The sequence below is a fragment of the Rattus norvegicus genome, chromosome 2 (genome assembly GCF_021556685.1).
Source record: "Rattus norvegicus strain SHRSP/BbbUtx chromosome 2, alternate assembly SHRSP_T2T, whole genome shotgun sequence".
Classification (NCBI taxonomy): Eukaryota; Metazoa; Chordata; class Mammalia; order Rodentia; family Muridae; genus Rattus; species Rattus norvegicus.
The window spans coordinates 2,690,701-2,716,093 of NC_141535.1; the positions used below are offsets into that span (position 1 = coordinate 2,690,701).

Consider the following 25,393-nt stretch of genomic DNA (forward strand, 5'->3'; position numbering starts at 1 on the left):
TCTAGGGTAATTCGAACATTTGGGTTAATATCCAGTTATCAATATGTGTTTTTCTGTGATTGGCTTACCTCACTCAGGATGATATTTTCCATTTCCATCCATTTGCCTATGAATTTCATAAAGTCATTGTTTTTCATAGCTCAGTAGTATTCCATTGTGTAGATGTACCACATTTTTTTGTATCCATTTTCTGTTGAAGGGCATCTGGGTTCATTCCAGCTTCTGGCTACTATAAATGAGGTTGCGTTAAACAGAGTGGAGCACGTATCTTTGTTATGTGTTAGGGTATCTGCCCAAGACAGGTATAGCTGGGTCCTAAGGTAGTTCAATGTCCAATTTTCTGAGGAACCTCCAGAATGATTTCCAGAATGGTTGTATCTGTCTGTAATCCCACCAACAATGGAGGAGTGTTCCTCCTTCTCCACATCCTCACCAACATCTGCTGTCACCTGAGTTTTTGATCTTAGCCAGTCACTGGTGTGAGGTGGAATCTCAGGGTTGTTTTGATTTGCATTTCCCTTATGACTAAAGATGTTGAACATTTCTTTAGGTGTTTCTCAGCCATTCAGCATTCTCAGCTGTGGATTCTTTGTTTAGCTCTGAGCCCTATTTTTTAATACTGTTATTTGTCTCCCTGCAGTCTAATTTCATCAGTTCTTTGTATATTTTGGATATAAGCCCTCTCTAGGTCATAGAATTAGTAAAGATCTTTTCCCAATCTGTTGGTTGCTCTTTTGCCCTTACAACTGTGTCCTTCACCTTACAGAAGGTTTGAAGATTTATGAGATCCCATTTGTCAATTCTTGATCTTAGAGCATAAGCTATTGGTGTTTTGTTCAGGAAATTTTCTCAAGTGCCCACATGTTCGAAGCTTTTCCCCACTTCTTCTTCTGTAAGTTTGAGTGTATCTGGTTTGATGTGGAGGTCCTTGATCCACTTGGACTTAAGCTTTGTACAGGGTGATAAGAATGGATAGATCTACATTCTTCTACATGATTACCTCCCTTTGAACCAGCATCATTTGCTGAAAATGCTATCTTTTTTCCTTGGCTCCATTGTCAAAACTCATGTGAGCATAGGTGTGTGGGTTCATTTCTGGGTCTTCAATTCTATTCCACTGGTCTATCTGTCTGTCTCTATACCAATACCATACAGTTTTTTATCACTATTGCTCTCTAATACTGCTTGAGTTCAGGGATAATGATTTCCCTGGAAGTCTTTTTATTGTTGAGGATAGTTTTAGCTACCCTGGGCTTTTTTGTTATTCCAGACGAGTTTGCAAATTGTTCTGTCTAACTCTATGAAGAATTGTCTTGGAATTTTGTTGGGGATTGCATTGAATCTGAAGCAGTCATTAAAAGTCTCCCAACAGAAAAGAGCCCAGGTCCAGATTGGTTCAGTGCAGAATTCTATCAGACCTTCATAGAAGACCTCATACCAATACTATCCAAACTATTCCATGAAATTGAAACAGGTAGAGCACTACAGAATTCCTTTTCTGAAGCCACAATTACACTTATAACAAAACCATACAATGACCCAACAAAAAAAGAGAACTTCAGACCAATTTCCCTTATGAATATCAACAAAAAATACTCAATAAAATTCTTGCAAACCCGAATCCAGGAGCATATCAAAACAATCATCCATCATGATAAAGTAGGCTTCATTACAGCGATTCAGGGATGGTTTAACACACGGAAAACCATCGACGTAATCCACTGTATAAACAAACTGAAAGATAAAAACCACATGATCATTTCATTAGAGGCTGAGAAAGACTTTGACAAAATACAACACCCCTTCATGATAAAGTTCCTGGAAAGAACAGGTATTCAAGACCCATACCTAAAGATAGTAAAAGCCATATACAGCAAACCAGTAGCAAGCATTAAACTAAATGGAGAGCAACTTGAAGCAATCCCACTAAAATCGAGGACAAGGATGCCCACTCTCTTATTCAGTATAGTTCTTGAAGTTCTAGCCAGAGCAATCAGAAAACAAAAGGAGATCAAAGGGATACAGATTGGAAAGGAAGAAGTCAAAATATCATGATTTGCAGACAATATGATTGTATACTTAAGTGATCCCAAATGCTCCACCAGAGAACTACTAAACCTTATAAACACCTTCAGCAAAGTGGCTGGGTATAAAATTAACTCAAACAAATCAGTGGCCTTCCTCTACACAAAAGAGAAACAAGCAGAGAAAGAAATTAGGGAAATGACACACTTCATAATAGTCCCAAATAATATAAAATACCTCAGTGTGACTTTAATCAAGCAAGAGAAAGACCTGTATGATAAGAACTTCAAGCTTCTGAAGAAAGAAATTGAAGAAGATCTCAGAAGATGGAAAGATCTCCCAAGTTCATGGATTGGCAAGATTAATATAGTAAAGATTAGTTTGCCTTTAAAGTGAAGCTATAGGTGACAACTAGTGATATACTTTGTCCAAACTGCAAACAACTTACTTTTACTGATTAGTAAATTTTTTTATATTCTTTGTATTTTTCAAAAATTAGAAACATAAAAAGAAAATGTTTTGCTACCTACAGATGATTAACTAATAACACTTTGTACTAGATACTTATATGTTTTTCCCAATTCTCAGTATTACTAGCAATGCTGAGATAAACAAAAATATATTAAATTGTTTTGTGCAAGAATATCTACTTCCTCTGAACAAAATTTTTGAGAGTAAAATTAACATTAAAGGTTAGAATTTTTGAGCAGTGAAAATATATTCTACCTGAAGCCATATTGTAAACTTAAGTGAACAAAAATTATCTGGATATGTAAATATCTTTATTCATTAAAACACAGCCTTTTTCCCAGCCATGATTTTCAGATTCTGTCCTCCAACAACACCTCCTCATGGTAGGCAGAGATTCTGTATGGAGAGAAAAAAAATTAGTGAGTTTTATACCATAACGTACTCTTCATTGATATTTTATCAAGGGAAATGGGAAATTTGAAAACTCAAATGTCCAATTAACAAAAGACAAAAGTATAATCCCCAGTAAACCTTATCAAAATGTGTTATTTTCAGGTTGCTTTATCAGTGCAGTCTGTCCAGAGAACATCCTCCCTACACTTTTAGTCTCATATTTAAACACTTTCCAACTTTCTACTTGTAAGAGGGGTCAATGGGGAATCTATGCGCTCCTGAATAACACTTAATATCCTCTTTGCATAAAACATCAATAAATCCAACTGTAACTTACTCGTTACCATTAATTAGTTAAACAATCTATTAAAATATTTCCTTCATCATCTGACCTAAAATGAGTCTTAAACTGTGTCATACAAACAACTCAAGAAAACACACATAATATAATACGTCTACTAAGCAAAATGCACCCCCAAGAACTTCATTAAAAGATCTACATAAGGGACTTGTTAGTGTGATAACAAATTTAATACATGAGGTTGAAACAAAATATATTTAGGGAGTATTACTTACTGCAGACCCATGCCAAGATGTGCTCTTGAGAAATGATTACATGCAAGAGATCAGGGGTAAGAAGGATTGGGGGGTGGTGAGGGCCTGGAGAGTGGGTAGAAGCAGGCAGACAAGAGCAGAGCCATGAGGGCAGAGAAGGGAAGACAAGGTCTGAGGACAGAAAACACTGGCATTCTTAATGCAACACTTAACTGTACAACACCAAGATTACCAGATCCTGGCATGTCTCAAGCTTCCAGCCTAGGGACTAACTAGATAAGTCATTGTTGGATCAAAAGAGGCACAAAGTTAAATTTTCCAGGTACAAGTTAGGTCACCACTGCATTAACTTTCATAAATTAATGCAATATTTACATTGCTTTCTGTACTTCTCTAAGATTATATCAAAGACTATTATATGAAGCCTTCAGTATCAAAGTCAAATTAGCTTTGGTAAGATTTGTAAGAATCTTTAATCTTAAAACATATTTTTTCCACACACATGATTCCTAGTTTTTGAAATGCCTTTTGATTTGGTTTCTCTTTCTGACATTTGTATTAACAACATATTCTATACATGAAAAATGGCTAAAGACACACGGACGTTTTCAGCTAAGTCCCTAGAGTGAGAAAGACAATTTAAATGTTTTAGGGGCCTATGTAAAAAGCCCTGAGAATAAATTACTAATTCTGTGGACTTTGCTTTTTTTTTTTATTAACTTGAGTATTTCTTATATACATTTCAAGTGTTATTCCCTTTCCCTGTTTCCGGGCAAACATCCCCCTCCCCCCTCCCCTTCCTGATGGGTGTTCCCCTCCCAACCCTCCCCCCATTGCCGCCCTCCCCCCATAGTCTAGTTCACTGGGGATTCAGGCTTAGCAGGACCCAGGGCTTCCCCTTCCACTGGTGCTCTTACTAGGATATTCATTGCTACCTATGGGGTCAGAGTCCAGGGTCAGTCCATGTATAGTCTTTAGGTAGTGGCTTAGTCCCTGGACTTTGCTCTTAAATTTGCTCTAGACGGGTACCAGGGTGTTCCATGGTGTGTTCCATTAAAAGCACAGAATTGCCAGATGTATCTCACAAATTCTCCTTAAGAGGCTTATTTGCTAGTCTTCATCCCTTAAGAGCCAAAGAAATTCCTATTGCATAATGACTGGTTCAAAGAAACTCTGAATCTATACACGTACTTTTAACAGCAAATGATTTGAACATTCTGCAAATGTGTATGTGGCAGTCATTAAATGTAACAACATGTAGTCATATGCATGAGAATGTCCTCACAGACTCTGATATTTAGACACCTAGCTGGTGGTGCTGTTTGGAAGGGAATAACAGGTATGGCCTTGCTGGAAGAAGCATGTCCCAGGAGGGAAGCTTTGAGAGGTAAAGAATGTTGTTTATCCAGTCTGCTCTCTCTGCTTCTGCTCACCACCATGCTTCCCATCAAGATGTCTATTAAACTATAAACAAAGTTACTTTCTCATGGGAAAAGCAACAGGAAGGTCTCTTCCTCAGGTTTGCAGCTTACTTAGCAGAGCACCAGGATTCTCTGCTTGAGAAAGTCTGCTTCCTTGGTCTCAGTTTGCTTAGAATGACAAACACCCTAGGTTGCCTGCAAGCTGGCAAGCTGGGAACAGTGTCCTCTTGCCATTTCTCTACAAATAATAGAATATATCTTCAAACTTAAAGCCAGGTATGGTGTATTACACCTTTAATTGCAGTGTCTGGGAGGTACAATGAGGAGAATGAGAAGTTCAAGGCCAGCCCTATCTATATAATGAACTCAGGACCAGCCTCAACTACAGAACCCTACTCTCAGTTCTTATAAAAAAAAATGAACAAATAAAAGAAAAATAAATGAGAAATAAAAAATAATAACAATTCATTTGATTATTCATTTAAGAGCACGGTATGCTCACTAAAATTTCTGGTGTGAAAAGCCAGTGAGAAAATCATTATTGATGGTGTAACAAGGAGGGTATCAAGTCTGACACTGAGAAAGATATGGGTATGCATCAGGGGTGCAGCACTCGCCTGTCATTGAAGAGGCTGTGGGTTTGGTGTCAATAATTAAGGAAAAACGCAAAACCAAGAAAGCCCCACAAGAAACTGCTCACAGTTTTATAGAAAACTGTGTTTTCTATAAAAAATTGTCCCAAGGCAAAGTCACTTACTAAGTAGTGGAAATTAGTGAAATAAATATCTGAAGAGAACAAAATTTACAAATACCTGCTACTTCTCCCCAATGGGATTCTTTCCTCTCTGAGAATAATCTGTCAACTCCAGAGGAGGGGCTGAAGAGCAGCCATAATTTTAACAAACACCACACGAAACGAATGAGAACTGGAGTTGAATCTTCCAAATATACTGATCTCTATATTACCAATAAAAACTGAGGCTGGAGAGAAGTCTCAGTGGGTAAGAGCCCTGACTGCTCTTTCAGAGTCCTGAGTTCAATTCCCAGCAACCACATGGTAGCTCAGATTAGATCTGTAATGAGATCTGATGCCCTCTTCTGGTGTGTCTGAAGAGAGTGACAGTATACTCACATACATAAGATAAATAAATTAGGGAAGTCCCACACCCGCGGATCCCGGCCCGCAGCAGCTCTCTGCTCCCAGACCCGGTGAGAGAGAGACCCAACCGCCTGGTCAGGTGGGCACTCCTGAGGCTGCAGAGCAGAAGAGACCACCAACACTGCTCACCCCTGCCCACATCCCTGGCCCAAGAGGAAACTGTATAAGGCCTCTGGGCTCCCGTGGGGGAGGGCCCAGGAGCGGCAGGACCCCTGCCAGAGACACCACCGGACCCTGAAGGAAACAGACCGGATAAACAGTTCTCTGCACCCAAATCCCGTGGGAGGGAAAGCTAAACCTTCAGAGAGGCAGACAAGCCTGGGAAACAAGAAGAGACTGCTCCCTGCACACACATCTCGGACGCCAGAGGAAAAAGCCAAAGACCATCTGGAACCCTGGTGCACTGAAGCTCCCGGAAGGGGCGGCACAGGTCTTCCTGGTTGCTGCCGCTGCAGAGAGCCCCTGGGCAGCACCCCACGAGCGAACCTGAGCCTCGGGACCACAGGTAAGACCAAATTTTCTGCTGCAAGAAAGCTGCCTGGTGAACTCAAGACACAGGCCCACAGGAACAGCTGAAGACCTGTAGAGAGGAAAAACTACACTCCCGAAAGCAGAACACTCTGTCCCCATAACTGACTGAAAGAGAGGAAAACAGGTCTACAGCACTCCTGACACACAGGCTTATAGGACAGTCTAGCCACTGTCAGAAATAGCAGAACAAAGTAACACTAGAGATAATCTGATGGCGAGAGGCAAGCGCAGGAACCCAAGCAACAGAAACCAAGACTACATGCCATCATCGGAGCCCAATTCTCCCACCAAAACAAACATGGAATATCCAAACACACCAGAAAAGCAAGATCTAGTTTCAAAATCATATTTGATCATGATGCTGGAGGACTTCAAGAAAGACATGAACACACTTAGGGAAGCGCAGGAAAACATTAATAAACAAGTAAAAGCCTACAGAGAGGAATCACAAAAATCCCTGAAAGAATTCCAGGAAAACACAATCAAACAGTTGAAGGAATTAAAAATGGAAATAGAAGCAATCAAGAAAGAACACATGGAAACAACCCTGGATATAGAAAACCAAAAGAAGAGACAAGGAGCTGTAGATACAAGCTTCACCAACAGAATACAAGAGATGGAAGAGAGAATCTCAGGAGCAGAAGATTCCATAGAAATCATTGACTCAACTGTCAAAGATAATGTAAAGCGGAAAAAGCTACTGGTCCAAAACATACAGGAAATCCAGGACTCAATGAGAAGATCAAACCTAAGGATAATAGGTATAGAAGAGAGTGAAGACTCCCAGCTCAAAGGACCAGTAAATATCTTCAACAAAATCATAGAAGAAAACTTCCCTAACGTAAAAAAAGAGATACCCAGAGGCATACAAGAAGCCTACAGAACTCCAAATAGATTGGACCAGAAAAGAAACACCTCCCGTCACATAATTGTCAAAACACCAAACGCACAAAATAAAGAAAGAATATTAAAAGCAGTAAGGGAAAAAGGTCAAGTAACATATAAAGGGAGACCTATCAGAATCACACCAGACTTCTCACCAGAAACTATGAAGGCCAGAAGATCCTGGACTGATGTCATACAGACCCTAAGAGAACACAAATGCCAGCCCAGGTTACTGTATCCAGCAAAACTCTCAATTAACATCGATGGAGAAACCAAGATATTCCATGACAAAACCAAATTTACACAATATCTTTCTACAAATCCAGCACTACAAAGGATAATAAATGGTAAAGCCCAACATAAGGAGGCAAGCTATACCCTAGAAGAAGCAAGAAACTAATCGTCTTGGCAACAAAACAAAGAGAATGAAAGCACACAAACATAACCTCACATCCAAATATGAATATAACGGGAAGCAATAATCACTATTCCTTAATATCTCTCAATATCAATGGCCTCAACTCCCCAATAAAAAGACATAGATTAACAAACTGGATACGCAATGAGGACCCTGCATTCTGCTGCCTACAGGAAACACACCTCAGAGACAAAGACAGACACTACCTCAGAGTGAAAGGCTGGAAAACAACTTTCCAAGCAAATGGTCAGAAGAAGCAAGCTGGAGTAGCCATTCTAATATCAAATAAAATCAATTTCCAACTAAAAGTCATCAAAAAAGATAAGGAAGGACACTTCATATTCATCAAAGGAAAAATCAACCAAGATGAACTCTCAATCCTAAATATCTATGCCCCAAATACAAGGGCACCTACATACGTAAAAGAAACCTTACTAAAGCTCAAAACACACATTGCACCTCACACAATAATAGTGGGAGATTTCAACACCCCACTCTCATCAATGGACAGATCATGGAAACAGAAATTAAACAGTGATGTAGACAGACTAAGAGAAGTCATGAGCCAAATGGACTTAACGGATATTTATAGAACATTCTATCCTAAAGCAAAAGGATATACCTTCTTCTCAGCTCCTCATGGTACTTTCTCCAAAATTGACCATATAATTGGTCAAAAAACGGGCCTCAACAGGTACAGAAAGATAGAAATAATCCCATGCGTGCTATCGGACCACCACGGCCTAAAACTGGTCTTCAATAACAATAAGGGAAGAATGCCCACATATGCGTGGAAATAGAACAATGCTCTACTCAATGATAACCTGGTCAAGGAAGAAATAAAGAAAGAAATTAAAAACTTTTTAGAATTTAATGAAAATGAAGATACAACATACTCAAACTTATGGGACACAATGAAAGCTGTGCTAAGAGGAAAACTCATAGCGCTGAGTGCCTGCAGAAAGAAACAGGAAAGAGCATATGTCAGCAGCTTGACAGCACACCTAAAAGCTCTAGAGCAAAAAGAAGCAAATACACCCAGGAGGAGTAGAAGGCAGGAAATAATCAAACTCAGAGCTGAAATCAACCAAGTAGAAACAAAAAGGACCATAGAAAGAATCAACAGAACCAAAAGTTGGTTCTTTGAGAAAATCAACAAGATAGATAAACCCTTAGCCAGACTAACGAGAGGACACTGAGAGTGTGTCCAAATTAACAAAATCAGAAATGAAAAGGGAGACATAACTACAGATTCGGAGGAAATTCAAAAAATCATCAGATCTTACTATAAAAACCTATATTCAACAAAATTTGAAAATCTTCAGGAAATGGACAATTTCCTAGACAGATACCAGGTATCGAAGTTAAATCAGGAACAGATAAACCAGTTAAACAACCCCATAACTCCTAAGGAAATAGAAGCAGTCATTAAAGGTCTCCCAACCAAAAAGAGCCCAGGTCCAGACGGGTTTAGTGCAGAATTCTATCAAACCTTCATAGAAGACCTCATACCAATATTATCCAAACTATTCCACAAAATTGAAACAGATGGAGCCCTACCGAATTCCTTCTACGAAGCCACAATTACTCTTATACCTAAACCACACAAAGACTCAACAAAGAAAGAGAACTTCAGACCAATTTCCCTTATGAATATCGACGCAAAAATACTCAATAAAATTCTGGCAAACCGAATTCAAGAGCACATCAAAACAATCATCCACCATGATCAAGTAGGCTTCATCCCAGGCATGCAGGGATGGTTTAATATACGGAAAACCATCAACGTGATCCATTATATAAACAAACTGAAAGAACAGAACCACATGATCATTTCATTAGATGCTGAGAAAGCATTTGACAAAATTCAACACCCCTTCATGATAAAAGTCCTGGAAAGAATAGGAATTCAAGGCCCATACCTAAACATAGTAAAAGCCATATACAGCAAACCAGTTGCTAACATTAAACTAAATGGAGAGAAACTTGAAGCAATCCCACTAAAATCAGGGACTAGACAAGGCTGCCCACTCTCTCCCTACTTATTCAATATAGTTCTTGAAGTTCTAGCCAGAGCAATCAGACAACAAAAGGAGATCAAAGGGATAGAGATCGGAAAAGAAGAGGTCAAAATATCACTATTTGCAGATGACATGATAGTATATTTAAGTGATCCCAAAAGTTCCACCAGAGAACTACTAAAGCTGATAAACAACTTCAGCAAAGTGGCTGGGTATAAAATTAACTCAAATAAATCAGTTGCCTTCCTCTATACAAAAGAGAAACAAGCCGAGAAAGAAATTAGGGAAACGACACCCTTCATAATAGACCCAAATAATATAAAGTACCTCGGTGTGACTTTAACCAAGCAAGTAAAAGATCTGTACAATAAGAACTTCAAGACACTGAGGAAAGAAATTGAAGAAGACCTCAGAAGATGGAAAGATCTCCCATGCTCATGGATTGGCAGGATTAATATAGTAAAAATGGCCATTTTACCAAAAGCAATCTACAGATTCAATGCAATCCCCATCAAAATACCAATCCAATTCTTCAAAGAGTTAGACAGAACAATTTGCAAATTCATCTGGAATAACAAAAAACCTAGGATAGCTAAAGCTATCCTCAACAATAAAAGGACTTCAGGGGGAATCACTATCCCTGAACTCAAGCAGTATTACAGAGCAATAGTGATAAAAACTGCATGGTATTGGTACAGAGACAGACAGATAGACCAATGGAATAGAATTGAAGACCCAGAAATGAACCCACACACCTATGGTCACTTGATTTTTGACAAAGGAGCCAAAACCATCCAATGGAAAAAAGATAGCATTTTCAGCAAATGGTGCTGGTTCAACTGGAGGGCAACATGTAGAAGAATGCAGATCGATCCATGCTTATCACCCTGTACAAAGCTTAAGTCCAAGTGGATCAAGGACCTCCACATCAAACCAGACACACTCAAACTAATAGAAGAAAAACTAGGGAAGCATCTGGAACACATGGGCACTGGAAAAAATTTCCTGAACAAAACACCAATGGCTTATGCTCTTAAGATCAAGAATCGACAAATGGGATCTCATAAAACTGCAAAGCTTCTGTAAGGCAAAGGACACTGTGTTTAGGACAAAACGGCAACCAACGGATTGGGAAAAGATCTTTACCAATCCTACAACAGATAGAGGCCTTATATCCAAAATATACAAAGAACTCGAGAAGTTAGACCGCAGGGAAACAAATAACCCTATTAAAAAATGGGGTTCAGAGCTAAACAAAGAATTCACAGCTGAGGAATGCCGAATGGCTGAGAAACACCTAAAGAAATGTTCAACATCTTTAGTCATAAGGGAAATGCAAATCAAAACAACCCTGAGATTTCACCTCACACCAGTGCGATTGGCTAAGATCAAAAACTCAGGTGACAGCAGATGCTGGCGAGGATGTGGAGAAAGAGGAACACTCCTCCATTGTTGGTGGGATTGCAGACTGGTAAAACCATTCTGGAAATCAGTCTGGAGGTTCCTCAGAAAATTGGACATTGAACTGCCTGAGGATCCAGCTATACCTCTCTTGGGCATATACCCAAAAGATGCCTCAACATATAAAAGAGACACGTGCTCCACTATGTTCATCGCAGCCTCATTTATAATAGCCAGAAGCTGGAAAGAACCCAGATGCCCTTCAACAGAGGAATGGATACAGAAAATGTGGTACATCTACACAATGGAATATTACTCAGCTATCAAAAACAACAAGTTTATGAAATTCGTAGGCAAATGGTTGGAACTGGAAAATATCATCCTGAGTGAGCTAACCCAATCACAGAAAGACATACATGGTATGCACTCATTGATAAGTGGCTATTAGCCCAAATGCTTGAATTACCCTAGATCCCTAGAACAAACGAAACTCAAGACGGATGATCAAAATGTGAATGCTTCACTCCTTCTTTAAATGAGGAAAAAGAATACCCTTGGCAGGGAAGGGAGAGGCAAAGATTAAAACAGAGACTGAAGGAACACCCATTCAGAGCCTGCCCCACATGTGGCCCATACATATACAGCCACCCAATTAGACAAGATGGATGAAGCAAAGAAGTGCAGACCGACAGGAGCTGGATGTAGATCGCTCCTGAGAGACACAGCCAGAATACAGCAAATACAGAGGCGAATGCCAGCAGCAAACCACTGAACTGAGAATAGGTCCCCTATTGAAGGAATCAGAGAAAGAACTGGAAGAGCTTGAAGGGGCTTGAGACCCCAAAAGTACAACAATGCCAAGCAATCAGAGCTTCCAGAGACTAAGCCACTACCTAAAGACTATACATGGACTGACCCTGGACTCTGACCCCATAGGTAGCAACGAATATCCTAGTAAGAGCACCAGTGGAAGGGGAAGCCCTGGGTCCTGCTAAGAGTGAACCCCCAGTGAACTAGTCTATGGGGGGAGGGCGGCAATGGGGGGAGGGTTGGGAGGGGAACACCCATAAGGAAGGGGAGGGGGGAGGGGGATGTTTGCCCGGAAATCGGGAAAGGGAATAACACTCGAAATGTATATAAGAAATACTCAAGTTAATAAAAAAAAAATTTGAAAAAAAAGATAAATAAATTAATTTAAAAAAAAGAAATAAGAACAAACTAGAAGTAAACAAATCAAGTTTTCTGGAAATTAAACCCCCGACAACTTCTACTAAAAGACCAAATACAAGGCAAGTGATACATTTCTCGACACTTGCATTGATACTCATTGCCCTAGTTAGGGTTATTATCACTGTGATGAAACACTGAAGCAAGTTGCAGAGGAAAGAGTGTATTTGCCTTACACTTACACTTGGTAATCCATCACTGAAGGAACTTGGAATAGGAACCCAAACATGGTAGCAACCTAGAAGCAGCAACTGGTACAGTGGTCAACCAGTGGTGCTGCTTACTGGCTTCCTCAGCTTGCTTTCTTATACAGCCCAGGACCACCAGGCCAGGGTTGGCCACACCCACAAGAGCCTGGGCCCTCCTGTATAAATCACTGAAATAACACCCTATAAGCTTGATTACAACCTGATCTTATGGGGAAGCATTTTCTCAATCGAGGTTCCCTCCTTTATGATGACTATAGCCTAGATTGAGCTGACATAAACATGGAGAGCATATTCATATGTACACGTTCATATTTCACTGAAACCAACAAGAATCTTGTTTCACATACTCAAATATTATCATGAAAATATATTAAATTGCCATTAACTGTACATGTGATTGGGTAGCAAAGAGTGTTTCAGTCCAGCCAGGACTACATAATGTTGGGGTAGAAATCTCATTTCGCGTCCAGACAAACCACAATGGGACAACAAGGTTCCGTGTGGAAATGTTTAATGAGAGAAGAGTAGAAGAGGAGAGGAGTAAAGACAGGCCATGAGCATGAGGAGGGACGGGGGAAGGAGAATGGGGAGAGAAGGGACAAAGGGGAAGAGGGGAAGCAGGGCGAGAACAAGAAGCAAGAAAGGAAGAGAGTAAGAGAATGAGGAGGGGACAAGCATCCCCTTTTATAGTGCCAGGCATAACTGGCTGTTATTGAAGAGTTAAATTTCAAAAAGTTAGTCATAATCATTTGGAGCCACCCCCTCCCCTTCCTTCACTCCCTAGATGTGAGTCATCCCCCTGCTGAGTGTGATGGATCATCCCTACCCACATTGCTGAGCAGCTAGGTTGCACGTATGCTTTGCTGATGTAACTCCGTGCCAAAAGTAACTACACCATTTGAATTAGCCAATCCTGTGTAACCTCGCGAAATTCCATGGCTTTCCCTATATAAACCCCCACCTTTAGAGGTTCGTGGTTCATCGGCCCTCTGTCTCCTGCGTGAGATGCGTGGCATGTCGGCCCGAGACCTTGGTGTCGGCCTGAGATCTCGTTAATAAAAGATGCCTCTTGTTATTACACCATGAATGGCTTCTCGACCTTCCTGGGGCATGCCGCCATCCCGACACTGGAGCGAGAGTCCCAATTTGGGGTTCTTCCTTTTGTTCTTTCATTACCAAGTAACTGTGGGAGTGGAGATTAGACAGAAAACTAACACATAGTGAGAACCTGTTTCCAAGAAAAAAAAAACAAAAACAAAAAACAAACAAGGAAAATGAACAAAAAGGTTTTTTCCAGGACTGAAGAGATGCTTCAGTAGAGAAGAGAATATAATACTCCTGCAGAGGATCAGAGTTTGGCCAAAGCAAAAACATCTAGCAGCTCACAACCACCTGACTCAGCTCCAAAAGCTCAGACACACTCTCTGGATGCCAGCACCTTCATTCACATGTGTGCATACCCACCATCACCACCAAGCAGGTACTACATACACATGCATATTATTAAAATAAAATAAAACACTTTAATAGAAAAAATTTTGAAAATTCAGACTCAAACTCTGAACATATATATCACAAATTCTCTCCTAAAAGTAGTATAGGAAAAAACTCCAGCATTAGAACCTCATTGATAGTAAAAAAAACCATGTAGTATGTGGAAAATTACTACAAATCATTTATAGGATTATACTCTATGAGGTGTCATGGTATAAAAGCATAAATTTCTGCTAATCCATAACGATCACCAGAAAGGAAATAGTTTATCGATGTCTCTGTGGTCTTATCTATAGAGAGGTTCCCCACTCCACAAGACTTGTCTGTTTATTTAAATAAGACTTTGTCTAAAGGGAAGAGGGCAATGGATTAGGATACAAATAACATGATGAGGCATAGTTCAAAAAATGAGGTTTTTCTTCCTGTTCCAAGCAACTTTTGCAATTACAATGTGTCCTCTTTACTATGCTGACTCATTAGGAAGCAATGGTTCTGTATTGACAAGTCATCAATTATAAAGCTAGACTTGTAGGTAAAAATCACCTTGTTTGAGGTGATTGGGTTTCCAAAGCTAATTGTATGGTGTTTGCTCATCTCAGGTGAGCATCAGTGAGAAACAGTGTCTAAAATACAATGCACAAAATAAATCAGCCCACAACTTCTCTATATTCTGCAGCATTAAAAGAGAAACTATCAATGATGATGTCAAAAACTTAAGCTTAAAAGTAAATTAGACATGAACTCATAAATCTACAACACATTATGCCCATCATTTGGGGAATGTCCTCAAAACACTTTAGTGATTTATCACAGGATTCTATCCTGCCAGTGCAGAGCAAAAATCATATTGGAACAGACTTAGAATCCCTTTAAAACGATACAAAACATAAAGTTACTTAAAGGCACCATCCAACCGCTACAGAGAGACACAATGGAAAGGATTTACTGATGAAAGACCTCAGCTCAGATCTTAGTCAAAGGACTGCCACCTTAGGTATTATACAGAGTATATTCAAGAGCAGTGAGCCTCAGATCTCTTCACCTATTAACAAGAAATGTGACTGACTAGTGATCAGAAAATCCCCATGTGGGGCCATATGTGAATATTAGGTAGTGATGTGACCAGAGTAAAGAGAACTGAATGTAAATTTGTCAAGCAAGGAGGGTTCCATTGTTTAATCCTGTCTTTAGCAGTCTTTTTCTTATTTAAGTTTTAAATTTAAGTTCTGAATAGAGTCTCCTCAAGGTTTAAAAGTAAAGAGTTTTGAACAGATGAGACTGATTTAAACTAGTCAGCTAAAAATAGTGTAAAATTCCTCAGTGTAGTTTTGTGTGGGTCCCATGTCCACTCTGCCACAGGGCAAGGCTGCAATAGGCGGGATGTGGGAGATGACTGCACTTACCCCATCGACCAGTGGTTGTATGGGAAGTCAAGGTACACTGCTCTGGGGATGATGAAATGCAGTCTGAGGCACAGGACCACTGGAGCTGCCTGAGGTATTGGGAAGGTTCCTTGGGCCTGCAACAAGGCAGGGGCTTTCGGGTTCTTATGCTCTTAGGCATCCAGGTGCCCCTGAATGCCACAGAAGAGTTGAGAATAGAGTTGGGGCCCATGGAACTGGATCTAGTCCCAGGCTGAAGGGGAAAGAAGGGGGTCTCTAGCTAGTCCTTTGAGGAGAGGCTTTGCTTGGTGAGGGGGTGCTTGGTTTGGCTTGGTTGTGGTGGTTGCTGTGGTTGGGAGAGCAGGAAGGCCTTCTGCAGGAGATTAGATGCTGGCTCTGTAGTCTAAAGCCTTCTCTGTGGCTCACCATGGTGAATCCCAATAAAATGAGGCAGTCCATGGTTTTACGATATTTATCGGCATGGTGAAAAGCATACTCCACTTCTTAGGGTGGACTTGCGATTAAGTACCTTTTGAAGGGTGAAATATCTAGGAAGGAAAGGTTATTGGCTAAGCCTCCAGGCCTTTGGTACCTCATTAAAATGGAGAAATGTCTTGAGTCTATGAGACCACAGGCCATGTCCTCTACCTGTGGAGGAACTTGAGGCATTACCTTTCTGTGACTGATGGAGGGCTGTGGGCTTGTGATCTGCCTAGTTTCCCAGGAGTCAGGCGAAATGCCTACTGTCTCTTCAGTGTCACCGGGATTTCTAGCCTTAGTTCAACCAGGAACCAGACTGTCTTTCATGGTACCACACAGTTCTTACTTCTTGTTTTCATATGACTCTATGAAAGTTGCCCAAAGTGCCTCAACCACTGAAAGGTTCTGTAAGCTAAAACTGTAAAGAAATATTAAGGCAAAAATATTAAATGTCAGCCAATCAGTGACTATAAAATATAACTATGCCCTGTTCCATTCAACATACCAGAACAGTCAGCCAGCTGGCTTCCCTTCAATGGAAGGGGAATGGTAGAGCGGCATGGATTTAGAATGTTTACAATAGGCTTCTTGACTTACAGGATTACTAAAGCATGTGTCCTTTTTTTTTTTTTTTTAATTTAGAGAATACTTTATTAGTTTTTGTAATCAAACCCACGTATATAAGACCTTACATATTTAATACAGTGTGTTACCCCTGTACAAATGGAAAAAACTTAAGTTCAACATTTCTAGACCAATATGGCTGTTAATTTCTGTACAGTGCCAACTCAACACAGTAAACGGGGATACTTTTTTCCAAAGTTGACAGCACAGGTAAAGTTTCAAAAAATTCAAATTATATATCTGTATATATATATTTATATTTATATAAAAAGACCAATAATAGAAGTGTTATGCATCAACAGCAGCAACAGCTTTTCCAGGTTCTGCACTCATCTGAACAAAACTGTAGAGACATCCAGCATACTCCATTAAAAAAAAAAAAACAGTAAAAAAACAAAACCCGAGAAAACAGCACAGTTCTGTTACTCTTGTGGTACCTGGCACCATTTTTTTTTTAAATTAGCTTCTCAATCATCATCTGGAAAGAAAACATTCTGAGCAACATCATTAAAAACAGCTCTGATAAAGCACGGTCACTACTACGTATCATAAAGCAGGTACAAGCTATTTTACATCCACAGAGGTATGATACAGTACTGTCCTACATCTATAATACTAGAGGATACAATTTAAAAGGCATTATTTGAGACTTGATTCTACTTTTCCAGCAGAGGGCCCAAAGGATGGTGTGACACAGCTTTGTAAAGAAACATACTCTAGACAGGATTTCCTTTCACTAGTGGCACAGTTCTAAGGATTCATTCTCTCCATGAATGTCAGCTAAAACCGTTATTAAAAAAATGAAATATCCCTAGAACAAAACCGTATAACCACCAGATTCACATGAAGATGACCTAGTGGAGACAAGCTGGACCTCACCTTACCAATAAGCTATCAAATCTGTTATGTTTAAACAGTGAGACCTCCAAGGAAGGAGATGCCAAGTAGTGCTTCAAAGCTTCGGACCACAATCAAACACAGCATCCTTTTCAACAGAAGCAGAAGCTCATCTGAATATGCTCATGGATGCTGACATCAACATTTAATCATCTCCTCACTCATCCAGGAAGAGGGGGAGATCAGTTACTACTGTACTTTATTGTGTTCAAACAAATCACCATGTTACAAAAATAGCAAGCTGCCATAATAAAAAATAAGGCTCCTCTATCCAGCACCAGATAGCATCATTTTACTTTCAAGCCTAGAAATTGCACACTTGTATATAAACCAATCGAAGATGAGGATTGAGAGTTCATCTTGGTGGATTTTTCCTTTGATGAATATGAAGTGTCCTTCCTTATCTTTTTTGATGACTTTTAATTGAAAATTGATTTTATTTGATATTAGAATGGCTACTCCAGCTTGCTTCTTCTGACCATTTGCTTGGAAAGTTGTTTTCCAGCCTTTCACTCTGAGGTAGTGTCTGTCTTTGTCTCTGAGGTGTGTTTCCTGTAGGCAGCAGAATGCAGGGTCCTCATTGCGTATCCAGTTTGTTAATCTATGTCTTTTTATTGGGGAGTTGAGGCCATTGATGTTGAGAGATATTAAGGAATAATGATTATTGCTTCCTGTTATATTGATATTTGGATGTGAGGTTATGTTTGTGTGCTTTCATTCTCTTTGTTTTGTTGCCAAGACGATTAGTTTCTTGCTTCTTCTAGGGTATAGCTTGCCTCCTTATGTTGGGCTTTACCCTTTATTATCCTTTGTAGTGCTGGATTTGTAGAAAGATATTGTGCAAATTTGGTTTTGTCATGGAATATCTTGGTTTCACCATCTATGTTAATTGAGAGTTTTGCAGGATACAGTAACCTGGGCTGGCATTTGTGTTCTCTTAGGGTCTGTATGACATCTGTCCAGGATCTTCTGGCCTTCATAGTTTCTGGTGAAAAGTCTGGTGTGATTCTGATAGGTCTGCCTTTATATGTTACTTGACCTTTTTCCCTTACTGCTTTTAATATTCTTTCTTTATTTTGTGCGTTTGGTGTTTTGACAATTATGTGGCGGGAGGTGTTTCTTTTCTGGTCCAATCTATTTGGAGTTCTGTAGGCTTCTTGTATGCCTCTGGGTATCTCTTTTTTTAGGTTAGGGAAGTTTTCTTCTATGATTTTGTTGAAGATATTTACTGGTCCTTTGAGCTGGGAGTCTTCACTCTCTTCTATACCTATTATCCTTAGGTTTGATCTTCTCATTGAGTCCTGGATTTCCTGTATGTTTTGGACCAGTAGCTTTTTCTGTTTTACATTATCTTTGACAGTTGAGTCAATGATTTCTATGGAATCTTCTGCTCCCGAGATTCTCTCTTCCATCTCTTGTATTCTGTTGGTGAAGCTTGTATCTACAGCTCCTTGTCTTTTCTTTTGATTTTCTATGTCCAGGGTTGTTTCCATGTGTTCTTTCTTGATTGCTTCTATTTCCATTTTTAATTCCTTCAACTGTTTGATTGTGTTTTCCTGGAATTCTTTCAGGGATTTTTGCGATTCCTCTCTGTAGGCTTCTACTTGTTCTCTAAGGGAGTTCTTTATGTCTTTCTTGAAGTCCTCCAGCATCATGATCAAATATGATTTTGAAACTAGATCTTGCTTTTCTGGTGTGTTTGGATATTCCGTGTTTGCTTTGGTGGGAGAATTGGGCTCCGATGATGCCATGTAGTCTTGGTTTCTGTTGCTTGGGTTCCTGCGCTTGCCTCTCGCCATCAGATTATCTCTAGTGTTACTTTGTTCTGCTATTTCTGACCGTGGCTAGACTGTCCTATAAGCCTGTGTGTCAGGAGTGCTGTAGACCTGTTTTCCTGTTTTCTTTCAGCCAGTTATGGGGACAGAGTGTTCTGCTTTAGGGCGTGTAGTTTTTCCTCTCTACAGGTCTTCAGCTGTTCCTGTGGGCCTGTGTCTTGAGTTCACCAGGCAGGTTTCTTGCAGGGGAAAAGTTGCTCCTACCTGTGGTTCCAAGGCTCAAGTTTGCTCGTGGGGTACTGCCTAAGTCCTCTCCGCGGCGGCAGCAACTGGGAAGATCTGCGCTGCTCTTTCCAGGAGCCTCCGTGCACCAGGGTTCCAGATGGTGTTTGGTGTTTTCCTCTGGCGTCTGGATGTGCACAGAGTGCAGTCTCTTCTGGTTTCCCAGGCGTGTCCGCCTCTCTGAAGGTTTAGCTCTCCCTCCCACGGGATTTGGGTGCAGAGAACTGTTTATCCGGTCTGTTTCCTTCAGGTTCTGACGGTGTCTCAGGCGCAGGGATCCTGCCGCTCCTGGGCCCTCCCCTACGGGAACCCAGAGGCCTTATACAGTTGCCTCTTGGGCCAGGGATGTGGGCAGGGGTGGGCAGTGTTGGTGGTCTCCTCCGCTCTGCAGCCTCAGGAGTGCCCACCTGATCAGGCGGTGAGGTCTCTCCCCCACGGGGTTTGGGAGCAGAGAGCGCATGTGTCCTTTTTGATGGGCACAGCAGTAGCAGCTCATTCTGGACTTCAATGTACATGTTAAGAGACCTCTCACACCCCATTAAAACTTCCTTTTGTCTGCTTACGTGGGCATTGGTAAGCTTTACTTAATTTTGCTTATTTTTTGGATTTTCTGACATAGGGTTTCTATAGCAAAGGAGGGCCTAGAACTCAAAGTTATCCTACTGACTCAGACTGGGTCTTGGCATAGACTACCACATTTGATTCTTAATTTTAATATTTTTCAAAGGAACTATCTTCATTAGGAACAATCAGGTTTTCCACAAGTGGCATTTCACATATTTACTAAGAAAATTACTTATACAATAAATAAGAAAGAGCTTATTTATCACACCCTGACAAAATGCTCCCAAATACAGCTAATGGCATTTGTAACTCCTAAAGATATGAAGTATTAATGAAAGAAACGGAAGCTTGCCTTCCCCCCCACGCCCCCATAATTTCAACATTCAGAAGACTGAGGCTGAACAGTTATGGCTGGTTTGGGCTACCTAGGAGTGGTAATGGCGGTGTTGTGGGGAGGAGACATAAGAAGAACAAGCCAGGTACAGTAAATCATACCTGTAATCCCAGAACACAGGAAGAAGCTAAGGCAAGAGCATTCTGAGTTCAAGCCAACAGAGGCTAGATAGCTATGTAGTTAGATCCTATCTCAAACAAACCAATAACCAAAACAAGTAAGTGCAACTGCTTTGAGTGACTTTATTCAGTCTCATTGCTGTGGTCATATACAGATACAAAGTGCTACCTTACCCTCACTTAATAGTTACAAGAAATATTTGTTAACTAAAACAAATGTACAATGAGTTCACTGTTGTGTCCATTTTAGTAACACATAATGTACCACAAATGTAGAGAAAGCAACCTGGGGCCACTCTTAGACAAGGAGAGAGAAGCTGGGTTTGGGCCCACACTTATCTCTCTTCTCAGTACCTTTCTCCCTTACCTTAGCCACCAGTTTCCTACTTAGGCAGTTACTTACAACTGAGGACCTTAAGGTATAGTGCAATCCAGGGACATCTGTATTTAAAGGGGCTTCTCTGTAAGAAATCAATGGGACAGTCTTTTAAATGAAGAGAGTTAGTGAAACTGGGATATCACATGCAAAAGAAGATGGACCATTAGCTTACACTATATATAAATATTAATTCATAATAGATTTTAAAATGGACTTAAACATAAGACCAAAACTACTGAAGTCTAGAAAAAGAAAATAGGTAAATATTTTGACAGTGGATTTGTCAATGATTTCTTGGATATGATATGAGCCAATTGGATAGCTCAATGGGTAAAGGTTCTTGCGTCGCCAAGCCAGATGTAATCAGTTCAATACCTGGGACCTACACTAAAACCTGACTCCTACCGATGCCCCTGACCTCCTTGTTTTGAGGTTTGGTCTGTTGCTTTGCATTGTAATGCTAACTGCAGACCCCCAAGGCCTGATTGTCCCAGAGACAAGAGTCCACAAGTAGACCCAAGTGATGAGATGTGATCTTTTCCCCAAATTATTTCTGATAGTGAATAAAGATGCCAAAAGTCAACAGCTGGGCGGAAGACACAGAGACAGGGTTTAGCATTCCAGGACTTCTGGCATCAGAGAAGAACCATGAGGGGAAAAGAATGTGAAGGGAGGAGGAAGCCTCCATGGGTCAGGTAGGTTGGCTAATTGGAGTTAAGAGAAGCCCACACATAGGAAATTTAATTTTATAGTGGGATTATTGGCTGTGAAACAGACATAACAGCAAGAGGATCCATATCTGCCCAGCTCCTTTACTGATTAATGTAAATATAAAGCTTGTGGGTGTCTTTTATCTAGGAACTAAGTGGTCAGAGGCAGGGGAGAAACCCTGTGTGAGGATTAAACCATTTCTACAACATTCACACATACAAATCCTGTCATACACACACACACACACAAATAAAAATTGTCACTTTTAAAAGGGGTAAATGAATTTGTCATCACCTATGAGGATCCAAATTCTATCACTACAATCCATGGTGTAGGAGGACGACCTCCCCACTCATTTGTCCTCTGGTCTCCATATACACACACTAACATATATAGACATATGGACACAGAATACATTAATGAGTTAATTAATTAATCAATTAATTAATTAATTAATTAAAAGTTTTTCTAATTATCTGTTCTTGGCCCCAGCTCACTCTGTCTTTGCTTTACACAGCTCAACTCCCCACATCTGCCTCCCCTTCTCTCATGCCTGTCCTTCTTTCATGTGTGTTTCTCCTCCCTTAGTGTCCATGTTTAAATCTATATTCGCCTTCTTATAAACTATAACTCTGGTGATTAGACAGATACTTCCCAGGTTGAAAGAACTTGCTGTACGATCATGAGGCCTGCAGTCCGAATCCCAGCATCCTGGAAACACCAGTCACTATAGCTGCCAGGAATCAGACAACATCTTCTTAGGCAAAAATAATGAAATACTGCCAGTAATTTGGATGAATATACACTTATGAATATATGGCAAAATGCAAAACTTTGTCCTTTTAAGATGTAGCTCACAAAAAGAGTGAGTCAAAGGGAAGTAAACATACTGGTTTCTTTTATACCATGTGAACCAAACAAGTACTGTTATCTCTATAGATCTGTTCCTTTCTCATAAGCCAAATTTAAACAATGCTTTGGAAAACTATCCACCTGGACCTGGATCATCCTGCTCTGTTGTCTCCATCTTGATTTTCCTCACCTCTCTTTCTCCTCCCTCCTTCCTAGACTTTTCCCCACCTACCCTTCCTTCTCATCCAATGACAGGGTATGCCTTATCCCGGACTCGCCTTGCTCCATAATGGCATCACCTTACACAGAGCAGTGCCACAGATTTCAGCAAAATACAGGAGAGGGATGAACTGGGGAAATAGGATGCTCAATGTTCAACACAATGATGTGAAGGGTCAACATCTAGTCGAAATTCTGTTCTCAGACAGAACAAGGACTACATTAAACTCCTGGGGTTGGCTATTTCTGTAGATTTCTAATTTCTCAAAGCCTAGCTGAGGAGCCACCCACTTAGTTGAATGCTCACCTTGTTCAATCATTAATGTTTAGGAGGGTTTTTTTTTACCCTTTTACATCAATATGGGAAAGTTCGCCAACAGTAATAATAGTCTTGAATATAAGATCTGTTTGTCAAGTCCATTTTCCTCATGAAGAACTATTATAAAAATTGAGGACCAGCATGAAGGCTCAGCAAAAGGCTTTTGCCACAGAGCTTGATGACCTGAATTCAATACCTGGATCACATATGGTAGAAGGAGCTACCACCCACAAGTTGGCCTCTGACCTCCGTACCCATACACGTATACACATACATACACATAAAAATGCGATGAAAATTTAAAACGGAAAGCCTAACAAAATTAATTATAATTCAGCAAAGGTACCTTTAGTCCAATCCAAGTTGCTTTATCTTCTGCTGACTGCTGACTTAACAGTACAGAGGGGGAATGGAAAGAAATGGCCTATTGTTTTGACTGTGCCTAAAACCTCAAGCATGCCCAAGAGAAGGCAAGCCTGTAGGATGGGCAAGGTCCTAGAGGGATAGTACCAAAATATCACCACACAGTAGAGAACACATGTAGTCAGAAACTACTTAAACAGAATGTGTAAGTCCTCAATACACAGGACACAGTTGATGGTGCTTGGGGTGCAATTCTTAGGGGCCCTGAAGTGTGTAAAATACATGACACTTGTGTTATATAACTGTCTGGGATTCAGTGAATCTATATGCTTCAGTTCTAGCTTTGGATAACCTCAGTGGACCTTTGTGGAGTTTTTTATCAATAGAGTAGCTCTTTACCTCCTCATAACCTTATTATGCTTTAGGCTTTTATTGTTTTATTTTTCCCTCCCACTATTTAAAGTTGACCAGAAGAAAAGGGTTGTGTTGAGGCTAAGTTGGTTGGTCCGGTTTTCTTTTTGGAGGTAGGCTTCTGAACATCAAAATATCTGAATAGACCACCTCACCTCTAGATCCCAGTGAGGGCTTTTCAATAGAGCCCAATTGAAATTGTCTGATTGTTTCTTCTCAAAGATCAGGAAAAAACAACAGTGCCATTTCAGACCTCTTATAGAGGGAGGGGCATGTGGCTGCCTCAGTATTCTGTTGCTCGTGATTTTTGTAAAAACCGAATTTTTAAAGTCTGTTAATGTTTCACAAAGAGGAAAGCCACAGTTTGTGGTATCCTATAATTTTATAGCTTTACATTGTGTGTTTCTTCCTTTTAGGAAAAACCCTACCCAGTACAAGCCATCACATGCACAGAATGTCCAATGAGTGGGTTGGTTCTCCACAGTCCTTGGTGTAGTATTTAGTTTAGTCATTTACATTCTTTTGTATATGAACCCCAATAGGCTTATGTGTTTGAATACTCAGTCATCAGGGAGTTGAATTATTTGAGAAGGATTAGGAGGTGTGGCCTTTCCGAATAGGTATGGCCTTATTGAAGGAGGCATGTTATTGAAGGAGTGAGTTTAGAGGTTTCAAAGTCCAGTGTATCATTCTGGGATATATTAGGATGTACAGCCCTCAGTTACTGCCCCAGCACCTTCTTATTTGCTTCTGGCAATGATAACGTGTACTGATTTTCTAAAACAGTAAGCAAGCCCCCAATTAAATGTTTTCTTTTACAAGAGTTGCTTTAGTCATGGTATCTCCTCATAGCAATAGAATAGTGACAAACACAGAGTTTATTTGACTTACAATTTCAGGTAACAGTCCATTATTTCAGGAAAATCATAGGAATTGCAGGAATTTGAGGCAGATGGCTGACGAATATTCACAGTCAAGAGTAAAGAGAGCATATTTGCACGGATAGTTACTTAGTAGCTTTTTTCACTTGTACATATAGTTCAGGGCCCAACCTAGGGAATGGTGCTGCCCATAGTGAGCTAGGACTTCTTACTAAGTATTCAAACATATGAACCTTTGGCAGCCATTCTCATTCAAGCCACCATAATCCCTTGTTCCCTAAGTTGATCTTGCCAGGATATGTAATGACAGTAAGACAAATAAGACTAGAACAAAAATTGGTACCAAGAGTAAGATAGTCGTTGGGTGCTGAGATTAAAAAAAAAATTCAAGATATCTACCACCACCACCACCACAACCACCAAAACTTGTCTATACTCCAACATGATCGAAACAATTCCTAAGTAAGACTCTCTTCCCAGGTGATTCTAGATTGGGTAAAAATGACAGTTAAAAGTAGCCAAAAAAATGAC

The 25,393-nt window shown here is 40.2% G+C and overlaps 1 pseudogene; it reads left to right on the plus strand.

Moving 5' to 3' along the window:
* Nucleotides 1-25,393, plus strand: part of LOC148006609 (uncharacterized) — a 2,902,548-nt pseudogene that overhangs the window by 2,641,425 nt on the left and 235,730 nt on the right.